The following is a 16,553-nucleotide window of genomic DNA, read 5'->3' on the forward strand; positions in this document are numbered from 1 at the left end:
TTTCTTTGGGGGGGGGGGGGAACACAACTTGAGACTCGCAGCAGACGTAGACTTCGCAATGCCCCCCCCCCCCCAGTGTTGCTCACTGCAACACAAACCGCCTTAAAAGTTGGCTCGGAAAGGGGGGGGGAGAGAAGGAAGCGGCGCGATGTTGCCATTGCAGCCCCTGGTGTGTGTGTGTGTGATGTTCACCCGTTTTCCGCAGCTCGACGTGGGGAAACGGTCCCCGCCTTTTGGACTTCTTCTGAACGGGCCAATACACGGAGAATAAGAGCGCGAAGCCTTCTTTGGCGTCCAACGCCGGACTTGTTGAAACGCGCGGCTCGCGAAAAGGGGTTTTTTATCCCTCGAAGAATGCGCGTGGCGCTGTTGCGGTGTCGTGGGAAGGGTTTTTTGTTTTGTTTTGTTTTGTTTTTACAGGTGAGGTGCGAGGAAGCTCTCGGCATGGCAACAGGGCAGGAAAGCGCCCGTGCGCCGAATCAAAGAAGCGCTGAGCGCGTTCCCGGCCCCCTTTTTTCCTTCGTGCCTCTGCCGCGAAGCGGAATATGGGAGTGTCATTTGCACACGGGGGTGCGAGGAGCCCTTCTTTTTAGTCCTCGCTTCTCTGTAAGTCTCCGTGTTGAGGATTCAGAAAATCCTCCACTTACGACCGGGAGGCCAGCAACAGTCTAGGCCAGTGTTTTTCAACCTTTTTTGTGCAAAGGCACACTTTTTTCATGAAAAAAATCACGAGGCACACCACCATTAGAAAATGTTAAAAAAAATTCAACTCTGTGCCTATATTGACTATATATAAAGTAATTTTCCCACGGCACACCTTACACTATGTCACGGCACACTAGTGTGGTTGAAAAACACTGGTCTAGGCTGCGCCTGATCCTCCACTCTCCGATTTCACAGAGAGGTCGCTCCCTGGGAACAAGGGACTGGCCCCAAAGAAACCTCTTTAGAGATTTATGGAGATTCTCAGTCACCCACATCTTGGTCGTCCCAAAGGTACTTTTTCAGGAGGCAACAGAAGAAGCTTCTTGGATGAGAAGGGAAACGTCTTCAAAGAAAAAACAACAACAACAACGAAGTCCAGTCACCTCCTGAAAAAGGGCCTTTGGGACTCTTTAGAGATTGTTCTTCCCCCTGTTTTCTCTGAGCCGCACCAAAGGAGGAAGGGAAAATCTCTTTTTTTCTCAAGTGGGACCCTTCCCCATCGTTTTCCCTGATAGAGTGGCGGGGGCGTTGAAAGCATCCCTTGGAGGGGTTGGACAACTGCACCACAGCTACCCAGGATGCCCTTGACACTTGCCAGCAAGTCTTCTGGGGAAGCTTCTGGACAACCGTATAAATTGGTCACCCTGGGGTTTAGAGGCTGCAGCTTGTAAACCGGAGAGGATGAGCACATTCTGCTTAAAGAGCTTCTTCCTCCAATTCCCTTCTGAGGGAGTGGAAATGGAGAAAGGACCTGTTGTCTCCCAGTCCATGAAAAAAAAGTTTTTTTGATCAATGGAAAGACAATGAGAGTGGGAAGAGAAGTGAGAGAGAACAATTTCCTTGCTACCAGTTCTAATCTCCATGGGATTACAGAAATGACAGTGGAATACACAGCTTCTCCCACTCCTATGGGAAGAACTGAGTCTTGGGTACTGCCTCCTCCTACCCATAATTTGGCAGGAGAGTAAGAGAAAGAAAGTCAACTGATCTTGAAAATCATTGGCCTGGAGTGGAGGTGTGCCCATGGCAGCCTCAAGTGATCAGTTGGAACTCTTGCCTCTAATCTTACCTTGGCACAACATGCCTCAGACAAAAATCAGTGGACACACCTTGGTTGGAAGGCAATGGAAGATAGTCCTTTTCGATTCAGATCAATAACATACAGGTAGAAAAACTATTCACAAGTGGTTGAGCATCATGTCCTTGACATATACATTGGTCGTTTTCACAGCATTGCTGGCATAAAAGCACTTCAAGTGAATCATCTCCACTCCATTTCTTCCTTGTGAATAGTACAACATAATTCCCGTCATCCAGTTTATGGCAATTAATGTATTTAGACCTTTTTATCCGATAGTTTTTAATGTAAGAATTGTGAATAAACCCTTACAAAGCACTAGCCATGCCAATCCACATATAGTTTTCTGAGACTCAAAAGAGTAATCTGTAAAACCTAGCTGCCTGATCACCTGATATATTTTTATTCATTACATATTGTTAGGAAAATGAATATTTGCAAACCTTTATAAAATATAAGCCTTGTATGCAAAGAGAGTGCTTTATTATTGCACAACGATATGAAGAAACATCTCTCATAAGCTCTTCTTTATATCTCTACCCTTGCTGTAACAATTCCATTAATTTGGACTAAGTATTTAGACCACATCAATAATAAGTAGAGAGTCAATTTGGGGTAGTGTTTAAGGCACAAGGCTAGAAACCAGGAGAATGAGTTCTAGAATTCCCCTGGGCACAAAGCCAACTGGGTGACCTTGGGCCACTCATTTTCTCTCAGTCCTAGGAAAGAGGCGATGGCAAACCACTTGCCTGAAGGGACCTGTCCAGGCACTCTCTGACAATGATTGAATGGAAGGAGAGAAAAAATCAATAAAAGTATAACTTGTTCCATTAACATAGAAGGCGGTCCTCATCAAGCATCAGTCCTCAAATTGCCTCCAATTGAAAATAAATTGATTAGGACTAAATATTCACACTGATCCTAAAGATAATAAAATAATGGAGTAAAGCCAGTTCCCCTTTTTTAGCAGAAATTTCAGAATTTCGGACTTGTTTGTATGTTCAGAAAGTTAACTTCATGCAATGGATTTAGGGTTAGGACAAAATTTGATCTTTTGATCTGTGGACTTGAGAGGGTGGTGGTGGAGAGAGAACAACATTTCTATCATCAAAACAGTAGTTATTGATTTTAAATACTCCTTGTTGAAATCAATGGGGAATTCAGCTTAAAAATTAATGCTACTGTAACTCAGTGTTATTAATACCCCATAAAATTTTAAAAGAGGAATATGTTTTACATTTGTCTGGCAGTTAACAATGCATCGTGCCATTTAAAAAGGCAATGCCATCATTCTTTAAAACAAACAATGAAGCAAACTTCAGCAGAGCACAGACTAGTTAAAGGAATTAAAGATCCCACAGCATAAAATTCTAATGAAAAAATGAAATATTAATTCCATGAATAGGACAGTTGTTGCATCCCATACATAACAAAAGTTATATGCAAACATCCTCAAAGAGGAAATATTAATAAAGGAAGCCTTAAGTACATAGAATTCTGCACTTTCATGGAACTTTTAATAGGTATTTTATAGTCTGCTTTGTTGAGTCAAAGCATTTAAAAAGAAACATTTGGATGGTAGATGGAAGGTTATAGAAATCAATCTTTAATTCTCAATCTTATTTAAAGATAGTCTACTGTAGTCAATCATGACTTAATGTGATCACTTGGGATCAATCCTGGTAATCACATTGACATCTCCATATAGTACCTTGGCAATAGTATGGAAACAGCTTGCATTATCTTTTTGAGGAATGTATTTTGAGCTTCTTGCTCGGCCTCAAAGCATTAGTTGTTTTAAGGCTGTACTGTACCCAAATATAACTATGATTAGGCAAACCACAGTGACCTGTGTCACATGTAATGTTAAGCCTTAAATAATAGCTTATATTCCACAGTGGCTGAGATTTATGCTAGGCAAGGTTACATTGATAGATGAATTGAGCCACTGCACCTTACTCAAAATTATTTCTAAATTGGAGACAATCCATGTTTTTTAACTAAGAGAGCAGGCAGTTTTATGAGCTGTTTATGCTTTTTAAAAATTTGTCACTTGGAAGGCATGCTCTTCCTCTTCCCAGTGACCAATTTTCCCCTTCAAAATGACACACTCTTCCTCACTTACGTGTAACCAATCAGATTTAGGCTGCATAGATCTGGATGCCCACTAGATAGCAGCAGAGATCTGCATACAATTGTAACACATTGCTATCATCTTATGGTCACTGCAATATCATAGCTCTGCTTACAAGGCTTTTGTCAGAATATAATACGATAATGTTTATTTTGGTCAGTGACCAGATAAAATAAATATATGCAAACAAAACAGAGCAGGAACTCATCTACACAAACACGGATAAGGATACTGTAGAAGGAACTCTGCATCCTGCCCCATGCACATGGATAAAAGGAAGATTACACACTATAATGACATGGATCCAAGACAGGTAATAGCTAGTGAACATGGTACCATTGTTTTAGTTAAATGCGGACTGAGGTCTGAGAATCATTAAGTAAGCTTTTAACGCTAAGTACACATCACATGGGAAAACAACTATGAGAAAGTTGGGCTCTTTCTAAATATGACATATTAATAAAAATCAATCAATCATCCAAAAAGTGAAGACCACCATTGAAAAATATCTTTTTCTTCTACCGATCAAGCTGAAAAATCCTCAGGTCAATAATAAGACCCAAACAGACTCATAGAGCTGTTAAAAGTGGTTCTTCAAATAACCTTTTCCCAAACTAGTTTAGACTTTAAAAGTAGTCATCAAAAGGAATGACAATATATAATGTGTGGAATGAAAATGTGTTTATGGGTATGTACTAATGAGAAAATACATAAGAAAGTCTTAATATTTTCCTGATCTGCATTTTTCCTCTCCCCTTCTCTCTTTCTTTCTTTCTTTCTCTCTCTCTCTCTCTCTCTCTTTGCATAAGGGGTATATTTTATTTATGACTTTAAACAAAATATCAGCCACCATTCCAAAAGCTCTGCTCAGGGCAACATAAAATAAAAGCAAAACAAAACAATAAATCAGAGAACTTTTCTAGACAATTCAGCACATAGCCTGCAGACCCAACAGCATGGCATGGTGGCAGACCTGTGCTTTTAAACATGATTCTTCCCCAATCATATATAAAGAACAAGAGAAGCCTAAAACAGAAGAAGGACACAATACTTTCCTCCTCCCCAATGCCTTTTGACTGGACTCTTACTTTATATAGCAACTTTTTCCTCTTAAAATCATTTAGAGGTCACAAAAACCATCAGTAGCTGATTTTTATATACGTATAAGAGACTTGTGTTAAAGGGACAGAGAAAGACGTTTGTTTTATTTGTGTCTGATTAGCTAACAACTATGCCCTCTTCTGCTTGACATGTGTCAAATACTAGAAATTAACTTGCCGGTTCAGAGCAGAATTCAATACAGGCGAATGTTTCATCATTTGTTGCCAAAGCCTCTGCTTGGATAGTTTAAATAAAACTTTATTTTGTACAAAATAGAGCAGGATCGTTACTTCATATCATACACAATGAGTAAAATAAATCTGCACAACAAAGGAGGAGGGACACAGAGATGTGTCTTAAAAAATGCACATTGTTATAGGTATAGATGCAAATTTAGGTAAAAGCATACAATCTAAATGGAAATACACTTATAAATTATTGAAGTGATTTGGGCAGTCCTTCAAAATAGAGGATGTCTTTATTTAAAAGCCTATAAATAGGGTCACATCATGTCTACTCCCCACAATTGGAGCCAACTTTTGCAAATCCACCACCATAGCCTCAATTGGATCCTGTCTCTGACAGGAAAATTCCCTAGCTCCTTCCTGAAAAAATACCATTCAGGCCAGAGGTGGGTTCCCACCAGTTCGCACCTATTCGGTAGAACCGGTTCGTCAAATCTACAGAACTGGTTAGAAGAGGTTCCACCAGTGGACCCGGAAAGCAGGCCACACCTACAGAAGAGGTTTTGAAACCCACCACACACACACAGACACACACACACAGACACAGACTGACACAGAGAGAGAGAGAAAGAGAAAAAAAGGAAGAAATAAAGAAAGAAAAAAGAAAGAAAAAGAGTGAGAGAGAGATGAAAGAAAAAAGGGACAGAGAGACAAAAGGAAGGAAAGAGAGAGAGAGAGAGAGAGAGAGAGAAAGAAGAAAGAAAGAAAGAAAGAAAGAAAGAAAGAAAGAAAGAAAGAAAGAAAGAAAGAAAACACATGGCCGGCAAGCCACTTCCACCAGTCACATGGCCGGCAAGCCACTCCCACAAAGGAGGCCACACCCACAGAGTAGGTTCCAAAATTTTTTGAAACCCACCACTGATTCAGGCCCATTTTGTGATGAAATGCTGGGGTTTCAGCTCTTCCTGCTGCATTTCCCCCCATTTGAGCGGAGGCTTCTTTTCACTTCGTCCCTCCTATTAGGAATGTCCCTGAAGGATCCTCTCCTGAAATGCTCTTCAGGGGAGTCTCTGATTTCTTTGCAGAGAAGGCAGGGAAGTGTAGGGATAACTAGTTGAGGCACATTTTGATGCACCCTCAGGGCCAGGCTTTTCAAATCTAGATTACAAAACTCCAGACAGACACCAGACAGAAGCAAAAGTTAGTTTTTCTATATTTCTTTGCCGTCACCTAGTAGTCGTCAAGGTTATTCCAATTGTATGGAAACTGTAAACTACAAGTCAGACTGCATTCCAGTGGAATATATGTAATTGGCATAGAAAAAGGCTTAAAGTAAACCATGTGAAGGATATTTTGTCTTGTGATACTTGCATGTTCCTCCTGCTTTTTTTATTTACAGAGCACCTTTTTACTTTTTGCCCCTTTTTTGTCATCTGAAGATTATTTCATGTTTCTGGACCTTTTAGAATTGGGATAGTTGGTTTTATCCAGCTTTTTAAAAACTGCTTCCTTTTCCTTATGTTTATTATTGAGATATTGGAGAACTTAAGAAATTTTGTATGAAAGGACAACCTATAAATATCCACTGCGATGACTCTCTTAACATCTCAGTTAAAGAATTTCACTCTCTGTAAAACTATAGAAGAACAATTCTTTTGAATCTTTCCCTTCTCCATGAAAACGTTGCGGAGATTTGAGGGCCAGCTGACATAGAATGCCTAGTTTAACTGTCCAAGTCACTATTTTTACAACCATAGGAAATCAAGAGCCCTTTTGTTTGCACAATCTGCCTTGAAACAAACAAACTTAATTTTATAATGAAAAGTGTCTTTGAAACCGGATTTTTGTTAAGAACATTTTGGAAACTCCAGTGTCTGTCCTAAGCTCCTTGATCACAAATGATCCATCTTAGTATAAGAGAAACAAGACTTTGCTTCGGTTTGCAAGAGGACTTTTCAGTGGCATATATAAATCAAAACCGTATCATGTTTCTTTAAACCAATTATATAGCAATTGAATATTTATTTATTTATTTTATTTATTTATTTGTCTTGTATGCCGCCCACTCCCAAAGGACTCCGGGCGGCTCACAATAGACAAGGGAAAGGGGGATAAATAGACAAAGACAACACTTTAAAAAAGAACGCAACATTCACAGTTTCCGTGGGGCTGGATGTTTCACAAGCCCCCCGGCCTGCTGGAGCAGCCAGGACTTGGTGGCTTTGCGGAAGGCCAGGAGGGTAGTAAAGGTCTGGATCTCCACGGGGAGGTCATTCCAGAGGGCTGGAGCTGCAACAGAGAAGGCTCTCCCCCCCAGGGAGTCGCCAGCCGACATTGGCTGGCGGATGGAATCCGGAGGAGACCTAACCTGTGAGATCTGATCCGTCTAAGGGAGGTAATCAGCAGGAGGCGGTCTCTCAGGTACCCAGGTCCGATGCCATGTAGGGCTTTATAGGTAACAACCAGCACCTTGAAGCGGGTCCGGAGACTAATGGGTAGCCAGTACAGCTCGCGGAGGATAGGTGTAATGTGGGTGTACCTGGGTGCACCCACAATCGCTCGCGCGGCTGCATTCTGGACTAACTGAAGTCTTCGAACACTCTTCAAGGGCAGCCCCACGTAGAGCACGTTACAGTAATCGAGTCTTGAATACCATTACTTTGCATTCTAAACAAAGAAATCAGATTGTTACTGTTTTTGTCATAGTTATTTCTCTTACTGATGATGGAGGAGTTTGAAAAAAGCCATGAAAGCAAGCCTGTTTCTATCTGCCATAGCATTTAGCCAAACAGCCTTGGTGATAAATCAAAACAACTGGAGAAATCATTCTGTGGCATAGGTCTTACATAGCAATAAGGTCAGACGAGGGTGCAAAATGAGAGCCTATTTGTTGTGGTCTTTATAGCATTGGTTAGAAACTGGAAGTCCATGAGTTCTAGTCCCATTTTGGACATAAAGCCAGCTGGGTGAAGTTGAGCCAGTCCTTCTCTCAGCAGTCAGGAGGCAGTAAGTAACAAGCTACTTCTAAATCTTGCAGAGAAAACTGCAAGCACTCTTCTTGGCAATTGCAAAGTTCTCTGACACCACGGCTATAAGAATAACTGGCAAAGTAATAAGATGAAATATGGTAGCAGGGTCGTTATATCAGAATAATACTTTTGGTGATTTGAAGTTTAATATCGCTCCTTTTTAAAATGTGGGAAAACACAGCTATAATTCCCACTATCAGTAACCAAAAAAAACCCTAGATGTACTTGAACCACAGCGCCACCTGTTGTTGTCTTTTATTGCTGCAGTTTTAGCGTGGTCTTAAAGTATTATTTTTAAGGAAAATTTGATAACATTCATGGGAAGTAAAAACATTTCCGGGCAACATATTATTTTTCTACATTTTTTTTATAGTAAACCATTGCATTAAACTTGTGGGTTTAAAGCTATGATGTTCATATTTATATACCTTTCACCTGTGTCTATCAAGATATGGTGCCAGGGCAAAATTATACAACTTCGTGCTTTGGGTAAGCTTTGGCTTTCATCCAGGAAGGCCAATGGCAAGAGATATATGTTTACTACATTTTCTAAAAAGTCCTGGAAAAGTAAAGTTTCCTTTGAGACAAGCCTGAATCCTAGAGATCATTTGGGCCCTCTGGAAGAATGCAGTGGTGGAATTCACTGTAAGAGCCGAGGTGGCGCAGTGGTTAAATGCAGCACTGCAGACTACTTTAGCTGACTGCAGTTCTGCAGTTCGGCTGTTCAAATCTCACCGGCTCAGGGTTGACTCAGCCTTCCATCCTTCCGAGGTGGGTAAAATGAGGACCCAGATTGTTGGGGGCAATATGCTGACTCTGTAAACCACTTAGAGAGGGCTGAAAGCCCTATGAAGCGGTATATAAGTCTAACTGCTATTGCTATTGCTATTCAATTTTTTTTACTACCAGTTCTGTGGGCGTGGCTTGGTGGGCATGGCAGGAGAAGGATACTGTAAAATCTCCATTCCCACCCTACTCCAAGGGAAGGTTACTGCAAAATCCCCATTCTCTCCCGATCAGCTGGGACTCGGGAGGCAGAGAATAGATGGGGGCGGGGCCATTCAGAGGTGGTATTTACCGGTTCTCCGAACTACTCATAATTTCCACTACTGGTTCTCCAGAACTGGTAAGAACCCGCTGAGTACCACCTCCGGAAGAATGAAATCACACTTCATTTTAGATGTTTAATGTCCTTTTCAGTCTTTATCAGCAATAGTATAGTTGAATAGAAAGATCTTGCAGATAAATTTAGATAACTGCCATCAAGGTCTTGTCCCAATGGCTAGAATCCATTGGGAGAGTGGATGTGGAAGGAGAGACTCAGGCTCAATCCTAGCAAGATGGAGTGGCTATGGGTGTTGACACTACTTAGGTCTGGGGATTTTCCACCTTTAATTATAGATGAGGCTGCATTGCCCCTTTTGGAACAGTGCACAATCAACGTGTTTTCCAGGACTCTCAGCTCCTGCTCAAAGAATAGGTGAAAGTTGTAACCAAGAAGACCTTGGCATAGATCTATCTTGTGTGTGGTTGTTACCATTCCTGGACCAGAAGGAACTCCTCATGGTGATTCATGCCTTAGTTACCTCTTGCTCTGGTGCCATTTTGTGATAGACCCAGTGGTCGGTTTCTACCATTTGGGACTGTTTCGGCAACATGTAATCATGTAATCCACATGTGGTGGATGTCCGGCCTTGTTGCACCGTAACAGTTGCAACAGGATCCGGAACCCACCACTGGTGTGTGTGTGTGTGCCTGTGCCTGTGTGTGTGTGTGTGTGTGTGTGTGTGTACATACATACATACTAGACAGGGACGTGCAGTCAGGGGAGGCAAGGCCTCACCACTGTCATCCTGAAAAGAAAAGAAAAATTAAAAGGAAAAAGGCTGAGGTAGTTGCTGTCAGAGTCACAGTGGATGACTCTGCTTAGTGCTTAACTGCAGGAGGAGGCGAGAGAACCATGTGCCTCCTTTAGACTATCTTGATGATCACTTGAGCAGAGTTAAGCAAGGGTTAAAAGGTGAAAAATTCCTTATGCAAAGGAGGTGCGTGGTTCTCTCGCCTCCTCCTGCAGAGGGCACTTTTTTAAGAGGCTTTTTTTAAACAGTTAAGCAAAGTCATCCATGGGGGACCCTGGCAGCAGAAGCTTTTGCCTTTTTCTTTTTACATTTTTTACATTTTCATCTTGGCAGACAAGAGAAAAGTTGGAATCCTCTGTGACACAGCTGGAAACAGTATGTGGGTCCTGGGTTGGAGGGAGGGGGGAGGAATTCAAGATTATTGTAATTTGTAAGTAATTTTTTATTGTAAGTAATTTGTGTGTGTGTGTGTGTTTGTGTGTGTGTGTGTTTGTTTCTTCACTTCACTCAAACAAACTCTCAATTTGAGAGAGTTTGTTTGAGAAGAGAGGGAAGGGGGAGAGGCAGGGATGGCAGCTTGTTTGAGAAGAGAGGGGCAGCCTTGTTTGAGAAGAGAGGGGCAGCCTTGTTTGAGAAGAGAGGGGCAGCCTTGTTTGAGAAGAGAGGGGCAGCCCGCCAGCAGAGGCGGGTCTTTTACCCACCTCTGCTGGCGGGCTGGCACTTTCTTTCTTTTGCCTGCTGTGCCCCCCTTCCCTTTCTCCTCTCCCCCCTACTGGGAGCCCTGTCCTGCTCCCCTCTCCCTTTCCTCCTCCTCCTCTCCTCTTTCTTCTTCGGCTGCTGTCTCGGCCCCTGCCTCCTCTGTCCCCGCAGCTGTGTCCGACAGAGGTGTCTCACGTCTATGGCGGACATAAACACGAGATGCCTCTGTCGGGGACAGTGGTAGGGACACTGCTTCTAGCCACCGCTGCGCTCTGCTGCCTCGCCCCGCCTCCTCTGTCTCCGCCGCTGTGTCCAACAGAGGCATCTCGCGTCTATGGCGGACATAAACGTGAGACGCCTCTGTTGGGGACAGCGATGGGGACCCTGCTTCTAGCCACCGCCACGCTCTTGCCTCACCAACCGTAAACCTCACCGCACGTCACTGATACTAGACAACCCATGTCCCATTGGGTCATCATTTCAGAGATATTTCCTTAGAGATATTTCCTCACCTAAGCAGAAAAACAGAATGACCAAAGGAGGAAAAAAATCAATGGGAACAGGAGCAGCTTCCAACTTCATTCCAGCTTCTCCTTAAGTTTCTTTGCAGGAATCTGGCAGGGAACATTGAAAATCTTCCCTTTTCCCCTTTACCTTACCTCACCTCACCTCACTTTACTTTCCAGCAGGCATTACGCAAACTAGATAACATGTTACCTAGTTTGAATAACAAAACTTCTGCAAGAAAACAATCAAACTCGCAGAACCTCTCATGTCACGGAAATTGAAAACGAGATCGTGTAACTGCAGCAGCAGCAGCACAACAGCCTAGCCTAGCCTAGCTTCCCAGCCAGTAGTACTGAAGCAGCCACAACTTTCCCAAATTTTATTTCCTCAGGAATCGTGGATCCCAGATTTTGGATGAATTCTGTAAATTTGTCCATTTGAAGTACATTACTTCTACAACGTTTGCCCTGTCATGCATTATTTCATTCAATTAAAGTTTATGACAAGGATTTTAGAGGTGTGTGTGTGTGTGTGTGTGTGTGTGTGTGAGAGAGAGAGAGAGAGAGAGAGAGAGAGTGTGTGTGTGTGAGAGAGAGAGAGAGAGAGAGTATCATATAGCATCAGGGTCTACCCAAACTGGTAGTAAAAAAAATTGTTGGTAATTCTGACAATCAGCTTTGTGACAATCAGCTGTGCTGCATGATTAGAAATTGCATGGCGCAGCTGATTGTCGCACAGCTGATTGTCATGTAGCATTTTTTTTACTACCGGTTCGGGTGAACCAGTAGCTCCGATGATCAGCTGCGCAACAAGCCGTTGTGTTGCACAATTTATATTCGCTAGAAATCAGGAAATGCTGCTTACTAGCAAATCTAAATCACGCAGCAGAGCTGTCCCCCCCTCCTGTTCTATTTACCTTTGCAGACTCAGGAAAGGCTTCTTAATCCTCCTTTTTCAGCACTGCGTGGTAGCATGTGTTTGGCGTGCTTCACACGTATGTGCACATGAAGCAAACCGGTGGCAGACTTCAGAGCATTTCACCCCTATATGCATGCATTCATGCATGCATGTATGGAGAGAGAGAGAGAGAGAGAGAGAGAGAGAGAGAGAGAGAGATGATAGAGAGAGAGAGAGAGAGATGATAGAGAGAGAGAGAGAGAGAGAGGATGGATGGATGGATGGATGGATGGATAGAGATAGAGATAGAGATAGAGATAGATAGATAGATAGATAGATAGATAGATAGATAGATAGATAGATAGATAGATGATAGATAGATGATAGATAGATGATAGATAGATAGATAGATAGATAGATAGATAGATAGATAGATAGATAGATAGATAGATAGAGATAGATAGATATAGAGATAGAGATAGATAGATAGATGATGATGATGATGATAGATAGATAGATAGATAGAGATAGAGATAGAGATAGATAGATAGATAGATAGATAGATAGATAGATAGATAGATAGATAGATAGATAGATGGATGATAGGTGAGAGATAGATAGATAGATAGATAGATAGATAGATAGATGATAGACAGATAGATAGAGATAGAGACAGAGAAATAGAGATAGATAGATAGATAGATAGATAGATAGATAGATAGATAGATAGATAGATAGATAGATAGAGATAGATAGATATAGAGATAGAGATAGAGATAGATAGATAGATAGATGATGATGATGATGATAGATAGATAGATGATAGATAGATAGATAGATAGATAGATAGAGATAGAGATATAGAGATAGATACATCGATCGATCGATCGATCGATAGATAGATAGAGATAGAGATAGAGATAGAGATAGAGATAGAGATAGAGATAGATAGATAGATAGATAGATAGATAGATAGATAGATAGATAGATAGATGGATGATAGATAGGTGATAGATAGATAGATAGATAGATAGATAGATAGATAGATAGATAGATGATAGACAGATAGATAGAGATAGAGACAGAGAAATAGAGATAGATAGATAGATAGATAGATGATAGATAGATAGATAGATAGATGATAGATAGATAGATAGATAGATAGATAGATAGATAGATAGATAGATAGATAGATAGATAGATAGATAGATAGATAGATGACAGACAGACAGACAAACAGATAGATACTAGATAGATGGGGGGACATATATACACATACATGCTTATAGACACAGTGAGAAAAAGTATCATCCATCAACCTTACGTTTATAATGTGAATTAATGTAAAATGTGTCTAATTCACTGCAATCAATATGATTTAAACAGGGCTTTCACGTCTGACTAGATCAATCATGTCCCTTTTTTTTTAATTTCTCACACGCAGCACAATCCCATGCATGTCTATTCAGAAGTCAGATCCATTAAATCAAATAGATTTTACCCATTGGAAAATATACTAAATTGTGGCTTTCATTATTCTTGCACAATTTAATCCTGTAGAGACCTTTCAGGTTGCAATTCTACACATAATTATATAGGAGAACACCCATGAAAGTCAATAAGACTGACTTTTAAGTTGGCTGTGTCAGATAATTTGCTAGTATGAATCGCTTATCCAGAGGCTGGACAGGAAGCGAGTCCACTCCTTGTTATGTTGTATGTGCTAGAATGTAGCATTGGCACTGCATATTTTACTATTCTGTATACCGCATTTTTTGGAGTATAAGACACACTTTTTCCCTCAAAAAAGAGGCTGGAAATCTGGGTGCACTTTATACACTGAATACAGCATATTTTGCCTCCTGAAACCCCGCCCCTTCACCAAAATGGCCATGCATAGCCTTTAGGAGGCTTTCAGCGTACTCCTGGGGGCTGGGGTGGGCAGAAATGAGCAAAAAAATAGGCCATTTTTTGCTCAATTTTGTCTTCCCCCAGTCCCCAGAAGCATTCTATAAGCCTCCTAAAGGCTATGCATGCACTTTTTTTGACAAAAACAAGGCCATTTTTTGTGAAAAACTGGCTGTTTTTTGCTCGTTTTTGGCCTCCGCCCCCCAGGAGCACACTACAAGCCTCCTAAAGGCTATGAATGCCCTTTAAAAAAACAGGGCCCATTTTTGGGAGGTGTGCAGAGTGTAAAAACTTTTTTAAAAAAAATTACTTCTTCAAAATCTTGGTGTGTCTTATACTCTGGTGCGTCTTATAGTCCGAAAAATACAGTAGTTAACAATTATTTTTCTTAAAAGTAGAGTAGGTATGATTCAAACATTGTTCCATCTCACTCTCCTGCTTTACAGTGTGTGAAAGTGAGAAGGACTGCTGTTAATACCTTGAGCTGAGGGTTCCACCACAAACCGCATTCGACTAAAGCGCGCTCGACAAAACCGCGTAGCTGACGTCATCAACAGGGCAACAACAGCACGGAGACAGAAGCACGCTGTAAACGCTAAACCTAAAATTAACCCCTAAACCTAAACCTAACCCCCCTAAACCTAATCCTAAACCTAACCCTAAACCTAACCCTTAACCTAACCCTAAACCTAACCCTAACCCTAAACCTAACCCTAAACCTAACCCTAAACCTAACCCTAAACCTAACCCTAAACCTAATCCTTACCTTAAGTTGAATCGGCTTGCTTTCAAAGCGCTATTTAAAGCGCCCTTCTTTCTCCGCGCTCGCTGTTGTCGCCCTGTTGATGACGTCAGCGACGCGGTTTAGTCGGGCCATGGAGCTGGAGCACATATTCATTACTATTTGCAGTTCTCCTCCTTGATGGTGGGAATTAACACACGCCTCCCCAACCTTGGGAAACCCTGTGAAATGATGCAGCAATTGCTACGAGGAAAGTTTATGGAGAACATAGTAGCTGGCCAAGAAGCATCTTAGATAGGTAAAGGTAAAAGTTCCCCTCACACATATCTGCTAGTCGTTTCCGACGCTAGCGGGTTGTGCTCATCTCCGTTTCAAAGCCAAAGAGCCAGCGCTGTCCGAAGACATCTCCGTGGTCATGTGGCTGACATGATTAAACACCAAAGGTGCATGGAATGCTGTTACCTTCCCACCAAAGATGGTTCCTATTTTTCGAGTTGCATTTTTCACGTGCTTTCGAACTGCTGGGTTGGCAGAAGCTGGGACAAGTAACAGGAGCTCACTCTGTTACGCAGCGCTAGGGATTTGAACTGCCGAACTGCCGACCTTTCTGATCAACAAGATCAGCATCTTAGCCACTGAGCCACCACATCCTTCAGATAGGTTGTGCTTTGCCAAAACCATAGCGCTCCATTTCCTGAATTTACCCAAAGGATTTGGAATTCAGCCTTCTTCTCTTCACAACTCTCAAACTCAGAGGTTCTTGTGGGAATTTTAACAGTTCACCTGTGAGATGTTGTCTTGTGATAGATTAGCATCCATATGAGTGTAGCTTTAAACTTCAGGATATCTCACAACTATTCTCCAATCACTTACAATGCTGCTTTCTTTTTTTTGTTACTGAACCTTAATAGGATATTCTTGCTCTCTATATAAGGCAAAATATTCAAAATTAAGCTTTCGCCAACCTGTTGCCCTTCAGATATGGCACGACAACATAACACAAGCCTGGCTAACATTTCTTCACTGCTGCCTGGAACCTCTGGAATTAGTTGTTCCAGCACACTTTGCGGGCTCCGGATTGAGGAAAGCTGTTTTAAATTATCAGACCATGAGAATAAACAGGTATAGATTTTTTTAAATAAATAAACCTGGTTAATTTAGTTAACCAAGAATTTGTGTTTTAAGTAAGCGATCCATTTTAAGTGACACAATTGTGCTTCTCGACATCAAATTTTGTAACCCAATTATTTCTGATAAACTACCATGCTTTTGAGGCTTGACCTTGCTTCAGTAAAAACCTAATGTTTCAAGGTTTTCTTTTTAAACAATCAATCAAATAATACCAAAACTGTTTTGAAGATTTTCCAATTACAAAATGATTACATCTTTCTATGGTTATTTTTAATATAGCATTAGTCCAAAGTATTCTACGTTTACAATGCAAACCTCTCTCTGTTTACTCCAAAAATGTAAGTATTGGATTGCATTCTATATTGTTACTTGCGGCCTCAGCTTTCTTTGATGCTATAAGAAAAGATAACTAGAGAATGAAGACTATAATGTAGAACAATATGTAGGAATAATTTGCTCCAAAGGAAGAATAAGGATTTTAGCTTTCCCAGTATTTCTGCCAAGCAAGTTAAAACATTCAGAGGAAATTACCATAGCACTCAAAATGTGCACATACGCATTTATTGTTTCATTTTTAT

Source organism: Thamnophis sirtalis, unplaced genomic scaffold (genome assembly GCF_051295495.1).
Source record: "Thamnophis sirtalis isolate CommonGarterSnake01/CBP01778 unplaced genomic scaffold, rThaSir2_p1.2 scaffold_7, whole genome shotgun sequence".
NCBI lineage: Eukaryota > Metazoa > Chordata > Lepidosauria > Squamata > Natricidae > Thamnophis > Thamnophis sirtalis.